Genomic DNA, 24,743 nt, shown 5'->3' on the forward strand with positions numbered 1-24,743 from the left:
ACTTGCCCACAATGGAACATCCATGGCAAAACAAATGTGTAAAAACTACAAAATAACCTTAACCTTTCCTCTTTTTAATTATTATGATATGCTAGTGTGTGTGCGTGTCTACACACAGACACACTTCCCTCAGATGCCCTTTGTCTCACCTGGCTATTTTCTTAACCGCAAGAAGCTAGCTGATACATCCTGGAAGTCAGAGTACACACATAAAGAACGGTATATAGAAAGCAAAGGCCTCATTTGCTTTGAAAGCCCCTTAACGACACACTAAGGAGTTGGGGAAATGGGGAGGGGGGCTGGCATGGCAACAAAATACCTGCTTGCAGGATTGACTGGTATTCCTTTATTTGCCTGCCTGCATACCTGCCTGTCTCCCCGTCCCCCCAAATATTAAAAAATCTCCTTATGACTGTATGTGAGGGCAGTATCTCTCCCTCCTCTTCCTGATCTGTCTGATCGGGATGCAGAGGTGACAAAACAAAGCAGCCTTTCAACTCTGGGCTCCTTTCCTCTCCCCCCCCCCCACCCCCCGCACCTGAGACTAAAATAACCCTGCACTCCACCGAGCCATGCAATGGAAGCAGCGAAGGGAGGTTCTCCTCCGTTTTTCAAAGTGCTGTGGCGACCACCGAGCCCTAAGCAGAATTCAGGTGACCAGCGAAAGACACCAGGAGTGGAGATACGACCTGGCCCTAAGTGCAGATGATTTTTTAAAATTTTTATTCCACCTCCTGGTGGAAAAGAGGGTTCCTTGCCTCCTCCTACGAACTGGTCCAGATCTGGACCAGCGGATGTCTCTCCCGCTTCACCTCCCTCGCTTGGCCAGAGAAAGAGGGCACTGCAGAGCCGCAGCAGTGCCCCTTACCTCTCAGCAAAGCCTCTCTGCCACTGATCTCTTGCCCGGGGATTCACACGCAGACCCGCGCAAACAGCCTCACCCCACTTTCCCCCCACCACCATCACGGCCACCACCATCCCCACCCCAGATCTCTGGATCCCTCTCTGCCTAGATCTCCCTGCCAAGTGTGCATGCACCCCCTCCATCTTCTGACCCAAGGAAATGGCTGTGTACCCGTGGCCGGATCCACGCAGGACGGGGTGCCTTGCAGCCCTTGTTGCTGCTCCCGCTCCCGCTGCTGCTGCTGCTACTGCCTCTGCCGCTGCTGCTGCAATGAAGCCGATGGAGCGCCCGGTTCTCCTCTCGCGCCTCGCCGCGCTCTCCAACTCCCGCAAACTCCGGCGAAAGAGCACAAGTGCGGCTCTCCCTCCGGCTCCATCGCTCTGGCCAGCCGGGACAGAGGCGGGGGAAACCCTCCCCGTCCCGACCCCCCCACCTTCAACCGACGTCCGCTGAGCGATCCAAGCGGACGGATGGAGCGCAGCTGCGCCAGGCCAGCCAGCAAAGTTTGCCTCCCTTCCCGACCTGCTGGCGGGCTTGAGGAAGTGGGGGTCGCCCTCTGCGTCGCCTCCCCCGAGGAGATCCACCCTCCCTTGCTCCCTTCCCTCGGTTCTCCTCGCCCACCATCCCCGCTTTCCTGCGGATCTCGCCTGCTCCGTGGAGCTGCGCTCACCCAACCGCGAGTTCGCCGCGCAGCCAAGAAAAGCTTACCAGCGCTGGTCCACCGCGTGGATTTCGCCTCCCTCGCCGATCTGCTTTTGAGCTGGGGTTGCCGCGGTGATCCAGGCTTCTCTCTTAACAGAGCATCTTCCACCTCGGCGCTAAAAAAGCGTGGTGGTGGTAGCGGCGGGGGGAGTCTAGAGGGGAGTCAAAGGTAAAGATCCAAGTTACAACCCCCGTTTTCAAGACTGCTTGGCCGGCTAGGGGGTGTCTCTTTGCTCCCCCTCGATCTCCCCTGGTCCTCTCCGTCACCCCTAGTCTTCCCCTCGTAAAATCCACATGGCTTCTCGCTCGGCTTGTAGTCGAACGGCTGCCAAGCAGACGCGCGCCAGCAGAGGCCGCTGCACGCATGGCAGAAATAGCCCAGATTAATCACCGAGCCCCTTTCCTTACACAGGAGAACTCGAGACTGCTAAGGCAAGCGCTTCCTAAATTGTGCTGTTTCGAAGGAAGGGGATTCCGAAGGCAAGGGATGGCTTCTTGCGTGCTGAACTGGGGCTTTTCGGTTTGGGGAAACTTGAATGCAGCGTAGAGAGGGAGAGATCTTTCATTTTGTCCATGTGCACAAACAGACACACACACACACACACACACACACACACGAGAGAGAGAGAGAGAGAGAGAGAGAGGGCATTTTCAATGCGCAAAATGATTTGCAGCCCTTATTTGTTCTAAAAAGAGTTTGCTTAAGACTGATGACATATTTGATCTGTTTTGTAGTGGTAGATATGTGTTGCCGCTGCTAGGATGGCAACCCTGCTCAATTTACTTCTGAGTAAACATGATTAGGATGAGGCTCCAAATGCATATGCAATTCCACCATAGTTAATCCCATAGTTTCTTGGCAACGGGCCTTTATAATACATATGTTTACATGTGAACATAAATGTCATGCGAGCAATGCAATGGGTGGAACAACCTTGAGATGCAAACACAAGACGATAAAGGTGATTTAAACAGATACTGGTTTAGATCCATACTTAGTCATGCTTAGAGTAGGCCCACTGAAATCAATGGGTTTTGTGTCAGTCATGGCTAACGTAAGAACCATTCATTTCAATGAGCCTACTCTAAGCAGGATTAAGTTGGGAGCCAACCTAATATTTACTAATAGCAAAAGGATGGTGTTTTCAGAAACCCTGTAAGAGGGGAGAATGTCCTTCGCTTCGGTGGATTGAGCTGTAGGTCAGACAGCTGATTCTCACCACCTCACCTAATAATAATAATAATAATAATAATAATAATAATTTATTTTTTGTACCCCGCCCATCTGACTGGGTTTCCCCAGCCACTCTGGGCGGCTTCCAACGAAGATTAAAAATACATTAAAGTTGTTGCTACCATCAAGTTGCCTTGGGTGAGTTCCTGCGTTTTACACACCATTCTTCCTACAACTTCTTTACGTAATTCCTCCCCTGCAAGCATTTTACAGAAGCAAATATCTGGACACCATCATGAGGAAGGGACATGATGAAGGCTGAGAGAAGAAGAAAATGGCACAGAATGCAGGAAGGAATTTCACCAAGGGAACTCAAACTTTGTATGTCCAATAACACAAGTAGAAACCACATCATGCTTCATTACAAGGGGTCTTAACCCTAAAGATGTAAGCCCAACCACCCTTAACCAAGTCTCATTCAACCTAGTGAGCATGTTCATGGGTAAACATTGATAGGCTTAGGCTATAAATTACACATGCACTTTCTGAAAAAGAAATCAGAATTATCTCTCACAAACGTCTGCATTTGTACACATCTGTTGTTGTTTAGTCATTTAGTTGTGTCCAACTCTTCATGACCCCATGGACCAGAGCATGCCAGTACACATCTAGATCTAAGCAAATTTGCACTTATTTTTTCCTTAGGTTGCAATGTTTACACTGTTTCTGCCAACTGTAAGAAGGAGCAGAAAGATATGGCAAAGACTGAGCTCTGTTCCCTGAATGCATGCACACGAGTAAACACACACACAAATTGTGTTTCTGAGATTCCACCTTACATTAGGTTCATGTTTCCCAGTTTGGAATTATGTTGTTGTTGTTGTTGTTGTTGTTGTTGTTGTTGTTGTTGTTGTTGTTGTTGTTTTGCAGTTAATTGAGCCAGATGGTTGCTTTTGACAAGAATACAGTTGAGATTCTCAGAATGCAAAAGTCTGTGTCCAGTATTGGGCATCACATTTTGCAGTTCAGCTGCATGATACACAAAGCAATAGCTTTGTCGAGGTTGCCCTTGCCCTCCTCTGGGCTTCATCCTTGCAGCTGTATGGCCTGGTTTCAGCACAGTGGAGAAAAATGCCTGGCCCTGTTGCTGAGGCCTTTGGACTTTGTAAAACAACAGCAGCAGCAGCAGCAGCAGCAGCAGCAGCAGCAGCAAAAGGAGTTCCTCTGTACGTGTACAGAGCATATTCCCTTGCTTCAACCACAACCTGCCTTCAACCATCACACATGTGGAATTAGAATACAAGCTAGCCTGGTTTTGCATTTCCCACTGTCCCCACAGTCCTGGCCTCTGTTTCCTCTCTCAGCAGTCCTAACACAACACTTTCTAGCTGCTTCTCCTCCCCATCACTGCTGCTTTTGGCTCTTGTCAACTCTTCCATCCCTTGTTGCTTCCTCCCTTCTGGTCCTCTGCTGGTACCTGGTTCCTTCACTGCATCCCTAGACCTGACCTACAGTATCCAGAGGTCCTTCAAATGGAGCTCCTGCCACAGCGAATGCTGAATGCTCCCCAGATTTGGCTACCTTGTTGGCATCTCTGGGGCTTCTTCATATGTTATGGAGGCAGCATGAGTGCTGCCTTCAGCTCTTTCCATATTGCACTCTCTCCAGATATGTAAGCTATGAACTGGCCTCATTGTGTAGAAGGCCTCTGTGCTAGTGGCCAGGACCATACTGCCATGTCACAGCATCTGCTTTGCATGGAGAAGGTCCAAGGTTCAATCCCTGACATCTCCAGGTTGGACTTAGACTGTTTCCTGTTTGAGATTCTGGAGAGCTGCTGCACTGGCAGACAGTACTGAGTGAAATGCCCTAATGGTATAATTCAGTATGAGGCAGCCTCCATTGTTCCTAGTGATGGAAGAAAGCAGGAAAAGCTCATCCATGCTGGGGAAGTGCTGTAGCTCAGTAGTTGGGTAGATGCTTAAAGAAGAAGAAGAAGAAGAATCAGGGCTTTTGTTTAGCTGGAACTCACCGGAACTCAGTTCCAGCATCTCTCAGGTGGGCGCCATTGCCATTCTAAGAGAACAAGGGAGGCATTCATGGTGAGTTTTGGCACCTCTTTTTCTAGGAAAATAGCACATGATGATGATGATGATCTATCCCACCTTTCTTCTAAAGAGCTCAAGGTGGCATATATGGTTCTCCCTTCCCATTTTAACTCAGAACAAACCTGTGAGTTAGGCTGGGCAGAGAGATGGTGACTGGCCCAGTCACCCGGTGAGCTTCATGGCTGAATGGGGACTTGAACCCTAGTCTTCCAGATCCAACACTCTAACCACTACACCACACTGACTCTACTGGTAGAAGTTCTCCACTTCAATTACTGGCCTCACCTCCTAGCAATAGGAAATTGCCCTGTCGGAAACTCTGAAGAGCCACAGCCAATCCGTGTGGACAATAGTCAGCTTGATGAACCAATGGTCTGACTCGATATAAGGTTGCTTCTTGGAAGACCTTCCATGTGGAGAGCTGTTAATGGAGAATAGGAAGTGGGCCAAATATTCTGAGAGTGAGATAGTAAAGGCCTTTCAGAAATCTGTTCTTGTTTTTGTGGAGGGAGCTGCTTGTTCGACAAAACTCTCCATGCACTGGGAATCATGCCCTATGTCAAAAGTAGCCTCTTGTCTGATGGTGTACATTTCAAACGCTTAGCAACCTCACAGCACCAGGAGATAATGTGTCTTCCTGAAATCCTGGAAACCCCAGCTTAGGTTGACAGTGTGGACGGCATGCAAAGCTTTCTGATAGTCTCGTTTTTATATTTATGATGCATTTTGTGTTTTTATATTGTGATTTTATGTTGTGAACCACCCAGGGACCTGCAGGTATAGGGCTGTATACAAATTTAATTAATCGATTGATTGATTGATTGATTGATTGATGGTGGTGGTGGTGCAAGCCTCATAGGAGTGTTAATATTTCACTCCCAAGAGCTCTTACTAAGGAGCAAGCTCACTGAGCACAGGGGGAATTACCTTTAAGTAAACATGCATAGGACTACGCTGTACAGTGGTACCTCGGGTTACAGACACTTCAGTTTAAAGATGCTTCAGGTTACAGACTCTGCTAACCCATAAATAGTACTTCGGGTTAAGAACTTTGCTTCAGGATGAGAACAGAAATCGTGGCACGGCAGCAGCAGCTGGAGGCCCCATTAGCTAAAGTGGTGCTTCAGGTTAAGAACAGTTTCAGGTTAAGAACAGACCTCCAGAACAAATTAAGTTCTTAACCCGAGGTATCACTGTATTGTGGAAGGATGCCTGGAAGCACACACACACACAAAAAGCCAGATCTCCTATTTGGCAGTCTTATGTAGAGCTACTTGAAAGCAAGTTCTGTCGAACTCAATGGGGCATCTGCAGAAACATGTAGTGTTTCACTGCAGGAGTGGGAAGGGGAATTTCTGCAGCTGATTTCTTTGTCAGCTCCTACACGACAAATTCCACCTCCTAAAAGAAAACCCCAATTCTATACAATTGTTTAAAAGTACAGGAGGCCTCCACTGTCCATTTGCTAATAATGGCTCTATAATCAATGAAAACGGAAACAACAATAATATGAATTATTACTACTAGCAGGAGTATTAAAAACACCCTGTAATTTGTTGCTCTTTAAAGTGTCACAGGACTAACATGGCTAGTCCTCTGGAAATTGTTACTTTTTCCACAGTAGACACACTCCGGCCACTTCTTCATAATGATAAGACAGCCAAGGTCATCTCTCTCTGACAGCCTGTCCGTTCGCTCCAAGGAGAGTTGACTGATGAATATTATCCTTTCTGCACTAGCCACAGGATTCAGGCCATGCCAATTTTCTCTTGGGAGTAAATGGGCTTTGCTTTGGTGCCTTCTGCTGCTCACAGATTCAGAAGGAAAACCAATGAATTTTGCCAGGTTAATGCCATGAGAGAGCATGTCTACCTATAACCTGCTAAATTCTCTATTGAGCTCCTAAAAAAATAATAATAATGCAATAAAACTCTGCATAGTCTTCTGTATGGATGAAGATATTATGCAGCAGCCCATATAAGAAAGCAAACCACTTTCTAAACAGCAAGTTTGTGCTACACATGCAGAAGACATTGGCAGGGAAGATATTACAAAGCACCTCACTTTGTAAGTTCACATTCTTAATATAAAGTGGAACTATGCAAACTGGAACTAAAACGAGGGAAAGAGGCAGATTTATATATTGACATTTCTTTTAAGGTGCTGAGTTGATTTCAGATGCCAAACTGCAAAGACGACTGTTAGACACCATACCCGGAGAATAGGACAATGAAGAAATAATGTATTTATAAAGAAAGTGATGCGTTAAAGGTAACGTCAGAAACTTTATAGGATCCAGGAACTAGGTCAGGTATAACTGTGAATGAAAAACCACAAAGCAAGCACAGTTTGTGGCCCAATTCCATAGCATTCAGGTAAAGCTCACATAGGTAGGATGACAGCTAGAGTTAAAATGATGAGTAACAGTCAGTTTAAGTATCCCAGCTATCCTTCCTTCTCCATTCCATTGTGACACAACCTCTTGATGTGTCCCAAGGTGATAGGGCAGTTTCACTTGCACATGGATGCAAGCAAGTGATAGCTCCAATTTCACAGAATCATAGAATTGTAAAGTTGGAAGGGGACACAGGGGCTCATCTAGTCTAACCCCCTGCAATGCAGGAATCTTTCACCCAACGTGGGGCTCGAACCTGCAACCCTGAGATTAAGAGTCCCATGCTCTAATGACTGAGCTATCCAGCTAATCATTATAGTCTAGCCCAGAGCTGGGCAGGCTTGAACCCCTTAATATCCATTGATTAAGCTCATCTAACTGAGCTGGATTCCAGCCGATATGTGAATGTACCATGCCTGTATCAGATTTCAGGCTATGCAAGCATAGGCTATGCGTGGATGTCTTAGAATACAGTGGTACCTCGGGTTAAGTACTTAATTCGTTCCGGAGGTCCGTTCTTAACCTGAAACTGTTCTTAACCTGAAGCACTACTTTATCTAATGGGGCCTTCTGCTGCTGCCGCGCCACCAGAGCACGATTTCTGTTCTCAACCTGAAGCAAAGTTCTTAACCCGAGGTACTATTTCTGGGTTAGTGGAGTCTGTAACCTGAAGCGTATGTAACCCGAGGTACCACTGTAATAGAATTGTAGAGTTGGAAGGGGAGACTGCAATGCAGGAATCTTTAGCCCAACATGGGGCTCAAACCAACAACCCTGAAATTGAGAATTTCATGCCCTACCAACTGAACTATAATCTTGACAGGATTATGGCTTTGGCATCCGTACTTTTATTGAGCAAGCTATGTCGATAAGGTGGCAGATATCTGGAGTTACTGGGAACAACTCTTCAGGCATGGCACAGGAAGAAAAGGAAGGCATCACCATCATAGCTGTCAACGTTTCCCATTTTTTAAGGGAAATTCCCTTTTTCCGAATAGGATTCCTCGCAAGAAAAGGAGAAGGTTGACAGCTATGATCACCATGGATTCAATCCTCTTTGGAAAACACTTGTTTTATGTTCTACAGCACCTGCCCAAAACAAACTGAGATAAGAATCTCGTTCTGGCCTTTGAAATTTCTTTCCTTTCAGAGATTTAAATCAGAGTGTTTATTTTACCCTAGATTTTTAATGTAGGTTAACTAAGCATAGAGATGAGATAGCAAAAACAAAAAAAAAAAAAAAAGGAAAAGGAAAGAAAAACCCTCATCATTAAATAAAAATTGCAAATAAGGACGCTGGCCTAGAATTTTTGTTTTTCAACTGTAACGGAGGGCCATTGTATAGTTCCCTGCTCCACTTTCAACTTTGATCTAATCTCACATTCACTTCTTTGAATGTGTCAGATCTTTCCCTCAGAGCGGCGTGGCTTAGAGATGAATATTCATTCAAGAAAATCAAGAGAGAAGTCCTAATGAGAAAGGTTCTGGAAATTGGATAGCAGTCTAACGGCAAGGCGGCTGTCGATTTTTATTCTTTCTTTCTTTTTTTTTGGTAAACTTCTCAGAAGAAAATGGAAAAGTGCATCCCGCTGCAAAAGGGAACATTTGATAAATATCAATTTAATTTTAGGAGATTGTGCTTGCCACGAGAAATACCAGCTTACAGGCACACGTTGCTAAACTCCATCTGTTCAGTCAGCATTTTCCTCCTGTTCTTTAAGAGGAAGCATGATGCATAAATAGGTGCAGTTGGCCACTGGGCCATTAGAGGGTACCATCGTTCCATAGAAACCTGTGCTAAGCAGCTCTGATCAGCAGGCCTGAGGCTGGCTACCAGTAAGGCCATTTGAACTGATGGTGGAGCACTTGCTCTGCCTGTAGCGATGGCAGACTTTCTATGCAGAGGCTAATTTGAGCCTTTGCATGCATCTCTCCCCCCCCCCTCTCTAATTGTGACAATAAACCAGCAAAAGACAAAAAGCAATTTATCAATGACAAAAACATGACATAGATTTCATTGGATTTCATCCAATTATTGTTCCCAACACTGGAGATAAAATAAATATTCTGGTGTGTGGTTTTTTTTTTATTTGGGCATTTATGGCTTGTTAGTTATTGCTCAGGAGTATATATGCACACACACACCGAAACAAACAACAAAACACACACGTACATATATGGCTTAAATCAGAAACACTACTGCATCAGAAACACACATACAGTGGTACCTCAGGTTACATACACTTCAGGTTACATATGCTTCAGGTTACAGATTCCGCTAACCCAGAAATAGTGCTTCAGGTTAAGAACTTTGCTTCAGGATGAGAACATAAATCGTGCTCCGGTGGCACAGCGGCAGCTGGAGGCCCCATTAGCTAAAGTGGTGCTTCAGGTCAAGAACAGTTTCAGGTTAAGAACGGACCTCCGGAACGAATTAAGTACTTAACCCGAGGTACCACTGTACATTGAAATGAGAGATTACCATACCTTAATGGCTCTGGCCATGGCTTTTTTTCAACAGGAACTCACTGGAACTCAGGTCCAGCACATCCCAGGTGGGCCTCATTGCCATTCTAAGAGAACAAGGGAGGTGTTCAATTGTGAGTTCCAGCACCTCTTTTTCTAGAAAAATAGTGCTGATTAATAGCACCTTAAATCCTCATCAAGAATTTTATAACCTGGAATTGGTTGTTGGCATCTGTCTGTCTCGAGAGACAATGGAGTGCAGCTCAGGTGGAGGAGTCTAACCCTTAACCAGCTACAACTCCCAGGATTTTTGGAAAGTGGGAATGTGCTTTAAACACATAGTGTGTATGCAGCCTAATAACATGTTAACTCAAAGACTGGTCCACCACCATCTTTCCCTAACCTGGTGCAACTCTGCCACTTGCTGGAAACCACAGAAAAGCTCTGACGGTCGAATCCTGCTTGCTGGTTTCCCACAGACATCTGGTCAGCCACTGTGAGAACACAATGCTAGATGGGATGGGCCCTTAGTCTGATTCAGAAGGCCCTTCCTATGTTATTATGTTCTCTAACTAAGAAGAGCTGAATAAGGTGGAGCTGTGGGTTAAACCACAGAGCCTAGGACTTGCCGATCAGAAGGTCGGCAGTTTGAATCCCCGTGACAGCATGAGCTCCCGTTGCTCGGTCCCTGCTCCTGCCAACCTAGTAGTTCGAAAGCACGTCAAAGGGCAAGTAGATAAATAGGTACCACTCTGGTGGGAAGGTAAACAGAGTTTCCATGTGCTGCTCTGGTTTGCCAGAAGCGGCTTAGCCATGCTGGCCACAGGACCCGGAAGCTGTACGCCGGCTCCCTCGGTCAGTAAAGCGAGATGAGCACCGCAACCCAGAGTCGGCCACGACTGGACCTAATGGTCAGGAGTCCCTTTACCTTTACCTAAGAAGAGCTAGTAAGTGAGCTGAATAGACCCCACCACTTGGGAATGGAGACAAACCGGTGGCTGGCTGGAGCCAATTAATCTTTAAGCAACCAGGTTCAGTTCCTAACATGTCAAAAGCTCCAACCTGGAGATGCTGACATCTTCTGATTGCTTTACTTGTGCTTTTTTCTAATTGAGACACAAATAGCGACACATTTTCTGCCTTGCAAGGCAGGCACACCGTACTAGGTTGGTACGAATGCCTACTTTTATCTGTCTTCTCAGCCCCCGTAATTTCAGCGGTGGAGAAGATCAAGCCACTTCCCCAAGCCAAATCGTTAAGGGAGATTAGATTTTGCTTCCAAAGGAAATAGCAGAAGAACTCAGTGGTTGCACCCAGAAATTCTGTTGCCTAAACTTGTCAGCTAGAGGGGACGTTTCTGCCTCGCCTTTCTCCCTGCTAAATACAGGCTGTCAGTTTTCACAAAGGTATTGGGGGGGGGGGAGCTAGGATGGTGGGGAGCAAGGTTCACACCTCCAAATCCTAGTCCACTTCAGCAACCACTTGCTCGTGGGGAAAATGTGTTCCTTGTGTTTTGGGAGGTGCGATGCTGCCAGCTTAACTAGAAAAAAACACACCTGGCCTCCTCATGTATCTTAAAATGCTAGCTTGATCTGTAGAAATCAGTAGGGGAACCTTTCATACAATAGACAGAAGCTAAATGAGGGAACTGGTTTTATAGCTTCAAGAGCAATGCTGGTAATGGGGCGGGGGGGGGCAGAGGAAGAGAGCGAGCTATACACTATACAGAAAACCAGATGAGAATAATGATCACGACGGATGGGGGAGAAATGCAGCTGAGTTCACATTTAAATGTCAAGCTCACTTATTTTGCATTTTCCAACACGAACACGCAGCCGTCCTTCAAAATTTGCACCTGTTCAAATTTCGCAATGCAGTTCTTCAGCCATATGAAAGACACATATACTTAAGTAACAGTTGCATAAAAATGCATATATTCGTGTAAATAGCACACAAAACTGCATTGGATTAGGGGAAATTGCTGTGCAAAAATGTGCATATTAGGGTAAATTCATCCTAAAGTGCTGGTGAATTTTCTGAATGACTTGTTTTAATGCAAACTGATGTGGACTGAATTTAAGATTGGCTAAATCTGAAACTGAGAAAAATGAAATGGGGGTCTGCTATATTAAAAATGTATTCAGCAGGTGGGAGTTCGGGCATTTCCTTTTGCAAAAGGTTGGTTCATCACAAGAAATAATTGTTGCTGTTGAATTTTATCTATCACAAAATTTGTGTTGGATTTGGAGAGTCCTGCTTCACCCAAACCATGGATTCTGAGGAAGCAAACAGACTTCTTGATAATATTAGCCCACTTTTCATCGCATTTCTGTTTCTGCACATCTGTAATAGCAAAGTCCACTAAACATACTTTTTGATTCCTGGAGCCTTCAGTTTGATAAGTTCTGTTGCCTCAATGTTTCGACAGCCAAGGGGCCTCCATTAATCTTGGTTGTGTTGTTTTTGATGCTATACTTTTGTTTATTGCATTGCTCTGTGCCGCTCGCTAAAACCTCACGCAGGCTACAATGTAAGGGTTTCTTATTTTCTGCTTCTGATCAGCGCTGCGAGCTAATAATGATTGGTGACCAAAATTATTTGTACAGATGAGATGTTCGGCATAAGCTTTAGTGCTGACCTGCCATGCTGTCTTTGGCTTCAACTGGGAAAAATAAGCCTTCAGAAAACTGCAGAGGTAATTATTCTAAAGTCTCTGAGACAGAGCTTCCCTTCTGCATTTATAGGCACGTGTTATGTCTTAAGATGAAATAAAGGCACTCTGCAATTCTAAATTCTACCAAGGCTTCGCAAATCGGGCTGCTACAATTAATGTGGTTTTAAGGGGGAAAGAGTTTTCCGACAGATCAATCTATAATTACTTGTATTGAAACTGGCTATCTTCCCACTCACCAGCCCTTCAGAAAAGAAAAGGAAAAACTTGACTAGCTAGGTTGTAGCTTAAGGCAGTGTGACATTTTGGACTAGTTATTTCTTCAGCAGAAGAAACTGCTGTGGACTAAATATCAACAGAATGGAAATATGTCTGTGTTAATCCATACACAACCACACACACACACACAAAATGATTAATAATGGAACCTTGCTCTGATACCTCTGTAGATGAAGGAAATCAGACTGTGCTAGCCTAGCCAGCATCAGTTGTGGTCTACTTTTATTTTTAATAAAGTGGTTTCGGATTTTAAATCCTGTGAAAGCCTCAAATCCTGGTCAGTTGTTCTACTCACCAGAGGACCAGCTCATTCTTGAAGTCAGGCTTGGGAAGCTAAAGTAGAGTATCCCATCTCTAGCAGGGGTCCCTCTTTTTCATGCTTGGCTACTAAGAGGTCAACAGGAGGTCACAGTGAGCCAGATTTTGCCTGTCCAATCTTGCCAGATGTGTAAAATGCACACTCCTCAAAATACAGGCTGAAATATGAGTACAGGCATGCTTGTTCTGCAAGACAATGCTATTGTTAACAATACAAAATGCATTTGATATGTGGATGCAAAAATATTACTGGGGGTAGTACTGATGGGCTATACACTGTTAAGACTCCTCTAAAGTATACATGGGGTCTGCAGTCAAAGACTTCCCTACTTATTTTTAAGGCATCCCTTCCTTATTTTCAACCCACTGCCTCTCATCTCTGTGGATCTTGGTTCTCCCTACGACCACAACAACATCTATAAATCTTGCATGCAATTTCCCCAGATATCCTGGCTCCTTAGCCCCTTCACTTCTTCTGTTTGTTTCTCACAATCAAGTCCTTCTGTCTGTAAGCCCCATGTGAAATCTTGCCTCCAGTTTAACTTCCCGCCTCCCTCAGAGCACCTGTATCAAGTCCATGTTCCATTTCCCCGCCATCAAATGGAACATGTAACATTCCATGACATCACAGCAGCCCAGCCAATAGCTTTGGATGGGGGAGCTTGTAGGCGATAGGCAGGCAGGCTGCTCTAACTTACTTAACTATTAATAAAATGTATTGTCTTGAAACTGACCGGTAATAAACAGGGATGGACTCTTGCCAAGGTCAAAGGATTCTGCGCTGCTACTTATTCTTGTGTGATATAAGGAGGCCTTCAGGCCCTTGCTCTTTTCTACAGAACAAAGTCTCTGTAATTTCATCCTTGCCACAAATCCTCGGATTGTCCAGAATGGCACTTCCGAGCATGTGTATGTGTCATATTTTATCTGTCTCAAACTGAGAAAAGAAATAAAAAACCCTGCTATTTTTGTTTGTGTTGGCAACGCCATCATTCCCTGTCCTCATTTCGCACTCCTGTTTGTACCCAGGGCAGCTGACTTGTATGCTCTCATCACCACACAGCAGCCTTATCAGGGTGCACAAATATGCTTATCTTCCTCTCCCCATTCCCCATAACATCTTTTTGGAGCACAGTGGCTTTAACATTAATGCTTGCTTCAAAGCTGCACTTCATTTGGAAGCTATATTAATAGATCAGTTTAGCTGTCAAAGAGACATAAGCAACCTGAGGCACTCAGAACAACAAAAGTGGAGAAGACCACAGCACTGCCCTGACGCTCCAATCAGACATTATCAGTAATAGATGAGCATATTGTTGCATTCTAGAGTTATTTTGCCTCCTTAGGAATAATTTTATTTCAGGAAGCTCACACCACCAAGACTGAAACCCTTGCAATAGTCTCATCCTAAATTTTCTTGCAGATTCAAAATGACAGAATAGAACCTATCATTATTATTATTATTATTATTTGACTGTTGTTGTCATAGATTATTTTAACAGCAATGGCTTCCCCCTCAAAAAATTCTGGGAGATGTAGTTTGTTAAGGGTGTTGAGATCCACAAGGAGACTCACAGAGCTGCAATTCCCTGAGAGAAATCAATCAGATGTGTGGAAAAGCAGAAGTGAGATTTTGCTTAACTGAATGTCTAATTCAGAACGTGAGATCGGATTTTCACAAGGCCCAGCCACAGAACAAGGAGAAAACCTCTCAGACCTGAGAGAATTAATACAATCAAGAACTGCCAACCTAACAGTTCGAAAGCACCCCTGGGTACAAGTAGATAAATAGGGACCACTTACTAGCGGGAAGGTAAACGGCGTTTCCGTGTGCTGCTCTGGTGCCGGTTCGCCGGAGCACTTTGTCACGCTGGCCACGTGACCCGGAAGTGTCTGCGGACAGCGCTGGCTCCCGGCCTCTAGAGTGAGATGAGCGCACAACCCTAGAGTCTGTCAAGACTGGCCTATACGGGTGGGGTACCTTTACCTTTACCTTACCTTACAATCAAGATATGGGTCAAGCAAAAATGTGGATGAGCCCCTAGTCTGCAGTCACACAGGCTGTTGGTGAAAAGCAACAGATAAAATTTTGCTCATCAGCTTCATTGCATTTGGGTTACTGAGTTAAAGTTAACCTCTTGTTACTCTTACACCACATTGTAAGTCTGATGTAGATGAGTGCTTTGGAGGAAAACAGAACTGGCGGCCTTTTTTCTCATTCAAAATAGCATGGGTAAGAATGCTTTATAAGAAAGTGACATTTCCAAGGCCACCAGCACGCCGAGAACCAAAAGAGTGTTAACAAACAGTGGCTGCATCGTTGCTGCTGCTTCTGTTTAATTTTACATGACTTTAACAGGATTTAAAAGTCAGATATGAGATGCCTTCTACTGGCCTGTAGCTTCTGAACTATCCCCATTGTGTTGGCTTCCATTCTTTCACGTGCTCCTCCATTCCAGGAAATCATGTTGTGATCATGGCAGCGGTGGTTTTATGGACAGGAGAGTTAGAGCTGTAAAAGAGGGTTGTTGCTGTGTTTGCGTTAGGGAGTCAGGTACTGCTGTGATGAGTGACCTTATAAAATTCTATACAAGCGAAAATATCAACTCTCATATTGCTGAGGGCACCTTCATGAATGAAGCACTTTGTCCTTTGCTTTAACACACACCAGTCCACCCTTTTCCTGCTTCTGTCCTGTTTCTTAACGTACAAAAAGGTCACAGGCTCACTGAAGAGAAAGAAAGGACATTTATATAAAACCTTAAGAGGAGGCCTGCTAGATCAGACCAAAGGCATATCTGGTCCAGCATTCGGTTCCCATACTGGTCAACCTGATGTCTCCAGGAAGCTCCAAGTAGTACATGAAGGCAATAGTGTTGTCATGCTTGTTGCCTCCAGCAAATAATAATAATAATAATAATAATAATAATAATAATAATAATAACAACAACATTAAAATGCAGCCTCATTTCAATGGAAACTCAAATCAAAAACGTTTTTGGGTATGAAAACGTCAAGTCTTCACCAAGGCTTGTTGCCTCCAACAAGTAATAATAATAATAATAATAATAATAATAATAATAATATTTAATTATACCCCACCCTCCCCAGCCAAGACCGGGCTCAGGGTGGCAAACAACCGATATAAAAACAAACTGATGGAAATACAACTTAAAAACAAGATTAAAATACAACATTAAAACATTAAAATGCAGCCTCATTTCAATGGAAACTCAAATCAAAAACGTTTTGGGGTATGAAAACGTCAAGTCTTCACCAAGGCTAACTATCCAGACTGGTCTGGATAGTGCCATTCATAAGAAGACTGTTTCTAATAATGGAAGCGAAAGAGAGCCATTATGATCATCAGCCATTGAGAGATGCCCCCCCCCCCATGAATTTGTCTCATTCCACTTTGAAGATGCCCGCTTCGTAGTGGCCCAAGCAGGAGAAGCTGAATATTTCTCCCCAATGTGGTGGTGAAAAATGGGCAGGGGGGGGGGCATTCACAGGTACGGAGCATTTATAGAGCATCATCAGTCAAACCTTTTACCTTTATTTAGTTTTTTATATATATCAAATTCATAGCCTGATCATCAACCCCAAAATTCCAAGGGGAGAAATATATAAAATTAAAACTAAAGTCAAACGATAATATCAAACCAGGCCAACATAAATTCCATACAAATGAAATGGCAACAGTGATTTTAAAAATCAAAACAAAACATTTTACAGCCATGTTTAGAGTGCTGGGAGAGTTATGGGTGTGAGTCACTGTCCTTGGTGCTGAAATAGTACAGGAAGGCATGACAACGTCACCCTTCTGAATGCACCCTAGTCAACTGAATCCAGCAGCCCATTGCGCACACAGGAGTTCTGGAATTCACATGCATCTCATCCATGCAAGGCTTTCCCCATTCATTTCAATGGAGGGAAAGAGTTTCCTCTGAAGTTGGTAAGGAGATGTTTTCTATGTGCCCCAAGACAAAGCCAGTAGCTGCATGATTCACTAAAGATTCATATCAGGCTCTTTTGGTTTTGAGTTGGGATTCCATGTGTAGTTTGTTGGTTTGTTTGACTGCATTTACAGTGGTACCTCAGGTTAAGAACTTAATTCATTCTGAAGGTCTATTCTTAACCTGAAACTGTTCTTAACCTGAAGCACCACTTTAGCTAATGGGGTCTCCTGCTGCTGCTGCACGATTTCTGTTCTCATCCTGAAGCAAAGTTCTTAACCCGAGGTAATATTTCTGGGTTAGCGGAGTCTGTAACCTGAAGCGTCTTGTCAGGGAACTGCCATCGGAGCGGGAGGCGGAGAGGAGGCTCCCGGACGATGGTGGAGAAGGTCCTAGTAGGAGGAGGGATAGCCCATCCACTGGGGAAGGTAATCAGCACAACACCAGTGGAGAAGGGGAGGAGATAGAGGAATCGGAGAGGTGGCTCCCGGACTCTTCACAGGAGACCAGCGGAGGGCGTTAGCACTCCGTTGCCCACACCCACCTTGCGCAGAAAACTTTCGCGCAGGCAACGGGGGAGGAGACTGGGCGTCAAACAGCTTCTATGCTGGAAGCGGTTTAAGAAATGCCCACTGACGGATTCTGCCAGCGACTGAGGCAGCCACGGATCTTGAGGCTGTCCTGACAGAAAGGGTTCAACCATGCAACCTAGCCAGGAGTAAAGGCAATTTATGCACGAGCAACCCCTAGAACCATTACACGTCTGTAACCTGAAGCATATGTAACCCGAGGTACCATTGTATATGCAATCCTTTTCTCTAAGGAGCTCAAGGCAGCATACATTTAATCCCCTCTTCCCCATCTTATCTCCACAGTAAGCCTTTGAGGTAAGTTAGGCTGAGAGAGTGTCCCTAGATCTCCCAGTGAACTTCATGGCTGAGTGGGAATTTGAACCCTGGTCTCATAGGTCCCTGTGTGACACTCTAACTATCTCGCCTGCCCTCTTCTGAGGTGGTTGCAAAGTCCATCTGGAGTGCCAGTCCATTTACTGTAAGGTGGATTAAAGCATTCTGCCATCGCCGCACAACAAAGAAAGGAGGGGAGTAGCACTTGAAACAGACTTTTTGCAGATTGTAAAGTGATGGAGAAATGTATTGGAAAGTGTGCAATGCATGAAAGACTTATGGGAAGAGTTGTAAACGCCCCATAAACAAATCAGGATGTATGCCTGATGGATGCCCGTTGTCATATAACCTGTAAACAAAGCAGAATGAATGCTCAGTGAAGACTGGATATAGTCTAAAGGTTTGTGAAAGTAAATCAGAATGAATGCTGAAAAAGCATCTTATAGGCAGACCGTTGGAGTGACTCCATTAAATGGTGAAAGCACACAGGAGAGGGAGGCAAAACCTACCTAATTTGGGTTTTTTCCCCTACCACTTTTGCTGATCAATATACAGTGGTATCTCGAGTTAAGTACTTAATTCGTTCCGGAGGTCTGTTCTTAACCTGAAACTGTTCTTAACCTGAAGCACCACTTTAGCTAATGGGGCCTCCCGCTGCCGCCGCACCACCGGAGCATGATTTCTGTTCTCATCCTGAAGCAAAGTTCTTAACCCGAGGAACTATTTCTGTGTTAGCGGAGTCTGTAACCTGAAGCATATGTAACCTGAAGCGTATGTAACCCGAGGTACCACTGTACTGATGTTACCAGCTGTGAAAACTCTCACACATTTAGGATGTCTCTTCCTGATTCTTGAGCTCCTTTGGGAGGGAATAAAATAATAATAAATAATATTTAGTAATAAATACTACTGCCCTTAAACCCCATTTGAAAATTTCCCAGAAGCCTCTGCTTAGAGGAAACAAAATGGAGGATGACATAAATCTTTGGTTCAATCAGGAAGAGCAGACAGCACAATTTGCATCCAGCTCCAAGCCCGTTAGACGCCTTGGGAATCCCTTGTGGTGTGGACAGGATACTTCCTGGGGCTGATTTTTGTCTACCTAAATCACCAGACCCTCTGTTCATTCTTCAGCATCTTTCATCCATCCTTCTGAAGCAGCAAGGGTCTGTGCATCAGTGCAGTGATTGGAAGACAAAGTTTGCCCAGGAAATAGGAAATAGCATCCAGGAAAGATTTTATTTATGAGCCCGCTTCTCGGCAGTAGCCCAGCTGAACACATCACAACTACGAATGAGTTCACCTCATGCCATGGGCTACAAAGCACCACAAGCTCATTTCACAGCTAGAGAAAGTGAGTCATAGTCTGAAGCTTCGATGAGAAGGTTGAAGGAAGTGAACCAAACTTTCCTAAGCGCTGAGCTGATGATACCGTTAGCCAACAGACGATGTCTCTTTGGGGGCTTGTACATGATAGGATGAAATAAAAGAAGTAGGCTAAGCCATAGCTGAGGTCAGCAGCACCACATAAAGGCCTTGTGTATGCCAGTCTTCTTAGCAGAATATGGAAATTGCACCAGGTTTCTGGGAGTGGGGTGGAATGGCTGCCGCATCAGAATGTCACACTTTTCTCTAGAAAGAGACAAAAAGTTGCTAGCCAGTCTAGCATACTCCAACCACAGGTTTTCTCTCAGCATTGGGAGAACAGTAACAGCAGCAGCCTGGTTGTGACTTAGTGGAGTACTATGGTTGCTGAATCTGAGTTTTCATCCAGCAGAATTATGAATGCAAGAGGTGGTGATGGATGTTGAACTGTGCTGGACTTAATACTGAAATATGACCTGCTTTTCACTTACCCTAGAATCTGAGTTTCTAGTATACTGGCTGGGGTCCCAAACAGATTTCCACACAGCAGTCATTTAGTGAAGTCTCAAATTAATTTAGAAGTCCCAAATTAAAAGTTTTCACACTGAAAGGTACACTCCTAGTTTGCACTTGTTCTAACACAACTGGTACAGGGAACCTGTGGCATTCTAGATGTTGCCGGGCTAAAACTCACATCTTCCCTGACCACTGGCCATGCTGAGTCCAACAACATGGGGGCACCAAATCCCCAATCCATGCCCAGAATATTGTGGTTTCCCAAGTCATATAGTGAATATGAGCACTGCCACCAGAGTTACACAGGAACACATTGCAATATTATTTTTTGAAGTAGAAAAATGCATCTCCCTTTTTTCAATACAGGCAAAAAAGCTCTGCTCCAGGTAGAAAATCTTTTTGCCCTGTTTTCCACCTTTGAAGGTAAAGCAAATTCTCATTTGGTTAATTTCTCCGAAGGACTCGGGTACTATTTGAAAAGGTGCTAAATGCATCTCTGTGCAGCTAAGATTTTTTGGGTCTAGGAGAAGTAAATTGAACCTCTTTTTTGGTTTTGCCATAAAGTTATATCTAAAAGCAACATAATGGTATGAAGAAGAGGAGGAGGAGGAGGAGGAGGAGGAGGAGGAGGAGGAGGAGGAGGAGGAGGAGGAAGAAAGGGGAATGGCCTAACATGCCCCCAATTAAAATAGTACACTGTCAGATTTTCAGAGTCTCAAGGGTTCTGACTAAGTAATCTATCTTAAGATCACTTGTCACTTTTAGCTGGGATGTTTCATGACTGTCAACATATGAACGTATTAAACATATTAAATCACTATCACTAACAAAACAAAAAAAAAATCCAGCTCCATAGGTAATGTGGGTGTCATTGCTAATCACTATTGCATGCTTTGCGAATTTCCAAGTTTAAAGGCAGTTTCAATGACTTTTCTTGCTCTCCCTACAGCAACAGCTTTTTTTTACTTCTGCCTTCTGTTGAAAAATGCAATATGGTTTGCTTTCTCGAAGTCATCTAAATGTTAATGATGTTACTGTTCCACAGCCACCTCTTCAGCTGTAACCCCAGCCAGGTAACCTCAAGATGAGGGAAAGTCCTCTGAGCCTCTTGTGGCAGGCAGTTCCACAAGCTGGGAGCTGCAACTGAGAAGGCCCTGTCTACATTAAAAAAAATTTTTTTCTTATTTATAAACTGCATAAATACTTTTAAAATTCCTTTCATGGGTCAGGGAAAGTCCAGGCAAAAAGATAAGTCTTTATAAAACTTCTGAAGCAACTGATGGTTGCCACTTCACATTTTAGTGGGGAAAGGGGAGTTCCACTGAACAGGGATGACAGCAGAAAATGCCTGTTCGGTTTCCTTGCTCTGTTACTATACATTTGCAGTCTGGACTAGGAGATAGCTGCTTGTGCAGCAGGAGGGAGGGAATCTGAGGACAAACCTTACTGTAGGTAAAGTAAAGGTAAAGAACCCCTGGATGGTTAAGTCCAGTCAAAGGTGACTATGGGGTTGCAGTGCTCATCTCGCTTTCAGGCCAAGGGAGCCGGTGTTTGTCCACAGACAGCTTTCTGGGTCATGTGACCAGCATGACTAAACTGCTTCTGGCACAACAGGACACCGTTTTGGAAACCAGAGTGCACAGAAACACCATTTACCTTCCCACCACAGTGGTACCTATTTATCTACTATCACTGGTGTGCTTTCAAACTGCTAGGTTGGCAGGAGCTGGGACAGAGCAATGGGAGCTCACCCCATCATGGGGATTTGAACCACCGACCTTCTGATCGGCAAGCCCAAGCGGCTCAGTGGTTTAGACCACAGCGCCACCCGCACTGTATACAGTGCCAAATGAACAACATTGCAGTTCGGTGATTTGGTTGTATTCATGGCAAGGACAGTGTGCATGGAAACTATGCAGAACCAGGGATTTGACCTATGTGCTAAAACAGGAAGAAACTATAGTTTGCCAAATTAGCTATGCAGTGTGATTTTATGACAGACCACTATCTATTTTTGCTGTCAGTCAAAGGATCTCTCTAAGACTAAATGGAAGTGGGTTTCCTCATCAATTTATATTGATCACCACCAGCATTTCTTTGTGCACCTGTCATTCAAAATCAAGATTTGCCCCGCCCAAGTGTTAGAAGTGCTGTATAAATGTTTCATGTTAATAAATGGATTATACACACAGGGCTTCTTGGAAGCTGAGGAAGAGAAGCAGAGCATGTAGTTGGAAGTTGTATTTATTATTTACAAGATTGATTAGACAGCTTTCCCGAAAGATCAAGGCAATATATGACAATTCAATAAAACAATCAGATTAGAAACAACCTTTAAAAATTAAAACATGAAAGGTTATGTGCAGCAAATGTCAAAAACATAAGCTTTCAAAGGAAGGACTTGAAAGACTCGAGTATCGTTTGCAGCAAAACAGACACACTGTCAAGTCTTGCTTATTCCTTGCATGCAGGATTAATTATACTGGACGGATAGCAAGTCATTTATGAAAGACGGCCTCTTATCCCAAAATGGTGTGTCAGATTTTTATTTTTTCCCCCTCTACAAAACTGTTTGTACATAAAGAGATGCTTACACTGGAAGACGTACTGCAGCATTAAGTTCAGCAATTAGATGTGGAACAGACTCCTACGAGAGGTTGTGGTCTCTCCTTCCTAGGAGGTTTTTAAGCAGAGGTTGGGTGGCCATCTGTCATGGATGCTTTAGTTGAGATTCCTGCATTGCAGAGGGTTGGACTAGATGACCCTTAGGGTCCCTCCCAACTATCCAATTCTATGATTCTAGGAGAGGAAATGACATGTTCAAAGTATGATAAAGGTAAAGGTAAAGGTACCCCTGCCCGTACGGGCCAGTCTTGACAGACTCTAGGGTTGTGCGCCCATCTCACTCAAGAGGCCGAGGGCCAGCGCTGTCCGGAGACACTTCCGGGTCATGTGGCCAGCGTGACAAAGCTGCATCTGGCGAGCCAGTGCAGCACACGGAAACGCCATTTACCTTCCCGCCAGTAAGCGGTACCTATTTATCTACTTGCACTTTGACGTGCTTTCGAACTGCTAGGTTGGCAGGCGCTGGGACCAAGCAACGGGAGTGCACCCCGCCGCGGGGATTCGAACCGCCGACCTTTCGATCGGCAAGCCCTAGGCGCTGAGGCTTTTACCCACAGCGCCACCCGCGTCCCAAAGTATAATAGGGAAGGTTTTTTAATGTTATATTGTGTTTTTATATATGTTGGAAGCTGCCCAGAGTGGTTGGGAAAGCCCAGTCAGATGGATGTGGTACAAATAATAAATTATGGTGATGATAAAATCTCCCACATTAGCATGACTAAAAGAGGCTCTATCACAACAGAGCTCTACTGTGTGGTTATTCTGAAGGGCCATAGCTCATTGGTAGAACTCATACTTTGCATGCAGAAGTCCCTCTATGCGAGACTGATAGAAAATCCAAATAGTGTAAGCAATACTACGCCAGATAGCACAACGGTTTCACTTGACATAAGGCAAGTTCTTGAGAATGTGTAGATCAGATCTAAGATGCCACAAGCATGAGATTGCCCAGAAGCAGTCAATGTGCATTGCTCACAACTTGCTAGACTTGGAGGTCCTGGAAACCAGCAGGAAAGTCCATTTTGTGACCAACACTGCACAATGTTGGTTGCTGTTTCCATGACATGTAAATAGTCAGGTGATAGATTTCCACAAAGACACTCTAAGGACTCGGCTACATTAGTAAAAAATAAAATGTTATAAATATGTTATAACACTGTGAAGCCAGATGGTGCTGTAGAGCTGAAATTGGAACTCCATGAAATTTTCCATTGTGAGCTTTAAAACGTTTTTTTCCCCAAAGCTTTTTTTATAGCTGTGTAGATGCAGCCTAAATCTTCAGTCGGTTTTCTCTTCTCCTAAGCAAGCAGACCCCACAAAGGCTGATAGAAATCCATTCTACTTGAGAAAGGAGGGAACTGATATTGGGTTGGATTACAACTCTGTTCCTATTGAAATCAATCAGAAGAACATGTTCAATAGGAATTAGTTCCTATTGAAATCAATCAGAAGAACATGTGATCCAATAACTAACTTACACTGGATCCAGCCCATCAGGGGTGCCAACTTGAATAAAATATGGGGGGGGCAGATAAGCACCAACTCACATAATTAATCACATGACACAACACACACTATTTGAATGGCAATGCCATTGGGGGAGCCCTCAAATATTTTAGGGGGGAGGCGAAGACACCTTGGCCCTTAAGAGTTAGCTCCTATGCAGCCCATTATTTCTTTATGTACCATATATCTTATAATGATTCAGACCAAAAAAAGTCATCATCCATCTACCTGAACATGTTTTTCAGCATTTTAAAAAAAGATAAAAGTGGAACATCTCCACTCTGCCCATGGAGTTAAATATATTCCATTATATTCAGGCCCATTTAAATGCTCCTCACTCAATTATATATGCATGTGTATTTATATATATGTAAAATATAAATGGTGTTAGTTCTTCTGCATCACTTATCCAACGAAGTGTTTCCTCACATTGCCAAAGGTTCACTCTGCAATTTCTCTGTACTCCAACACTTGATGTTAAGTAGAGGGGAGGAGGAGATAAATAATGCTGTTATTGACACAGTGCTGAGCTAGAGGATCTTTAGATCTGAACTTTTCTGATGTTTAAATAAGTGTTACAGACACAGAAGCACACCCCCTGCGGCTAAGATCTGAAGCTTTTAAGAGTTCCCAGAGGAAACAAATTCTAAATAGCTGAACTGCACTTGACTATGAAAAAGAGCATGTCGCTATGGTCATGTAAATGATGCTCTTTGAGTGCAGTGCAGAGCTAATGTGGATGCAAACTAATTGTGAGAGGGGACCACTCCACATGCCAGGTTCCCTTGCTCCATTGGACACATGGATACTAAACCCAAGCTATGGTGAAACATGTTGAGAAAAGGCACATCTA

At 44.3% G+C, this 24,743-nt stretch overlaps 2 protein-coding genes across 3 annotated transcripts in view; one reads left to right on the forward strand and one right to left on the reverse strand.

The window, feature by feature from the left end:
• GABRA5 (gamma-aminobutyric acid type A receptor subunit alpha5) overlaps nt 1–2,060 on the reverse strand; it is a 71,129-nt gene extending 69,069 nt beyond the window's left edge. Inside the window, exon 1 of one of the 2 annotated variants that reach the window (XM_083437955.1) lies at nt 1,613–2,060. The gene's annotated coding sequence lies outside the window, so the exon portion shown is untranslated. Of the gene's footprint in view, nt 1–1,075; nt 1,441–1,612 lie in introns of those variants that run through there. The other variant, XM_083437956.1, reaches the window with a different exon arrangement.
• GABRB3 (gamma-aminobutyric acid type A receptor subunit beta3) overlaps nt 1–24,743 on the forward strand; it is a 187,763-nt gene that overhangs the window by 62,617 nt on the left and 100,403 nt on the right. The window lies entirely within an intron of this gene.

Source organism: Podarcis tiliguerta, assembly GCF_965153285.1.
Source record: "Podarcis tiliguerta genome assembly, chromosome: 4".
Classification (NCBI taxonomy): Eukaryota; Metazoa; Chordata; class Lepidosauria; order Squamata; family Lacertidae; genus Podarcis; species Podarcis tiliguerta.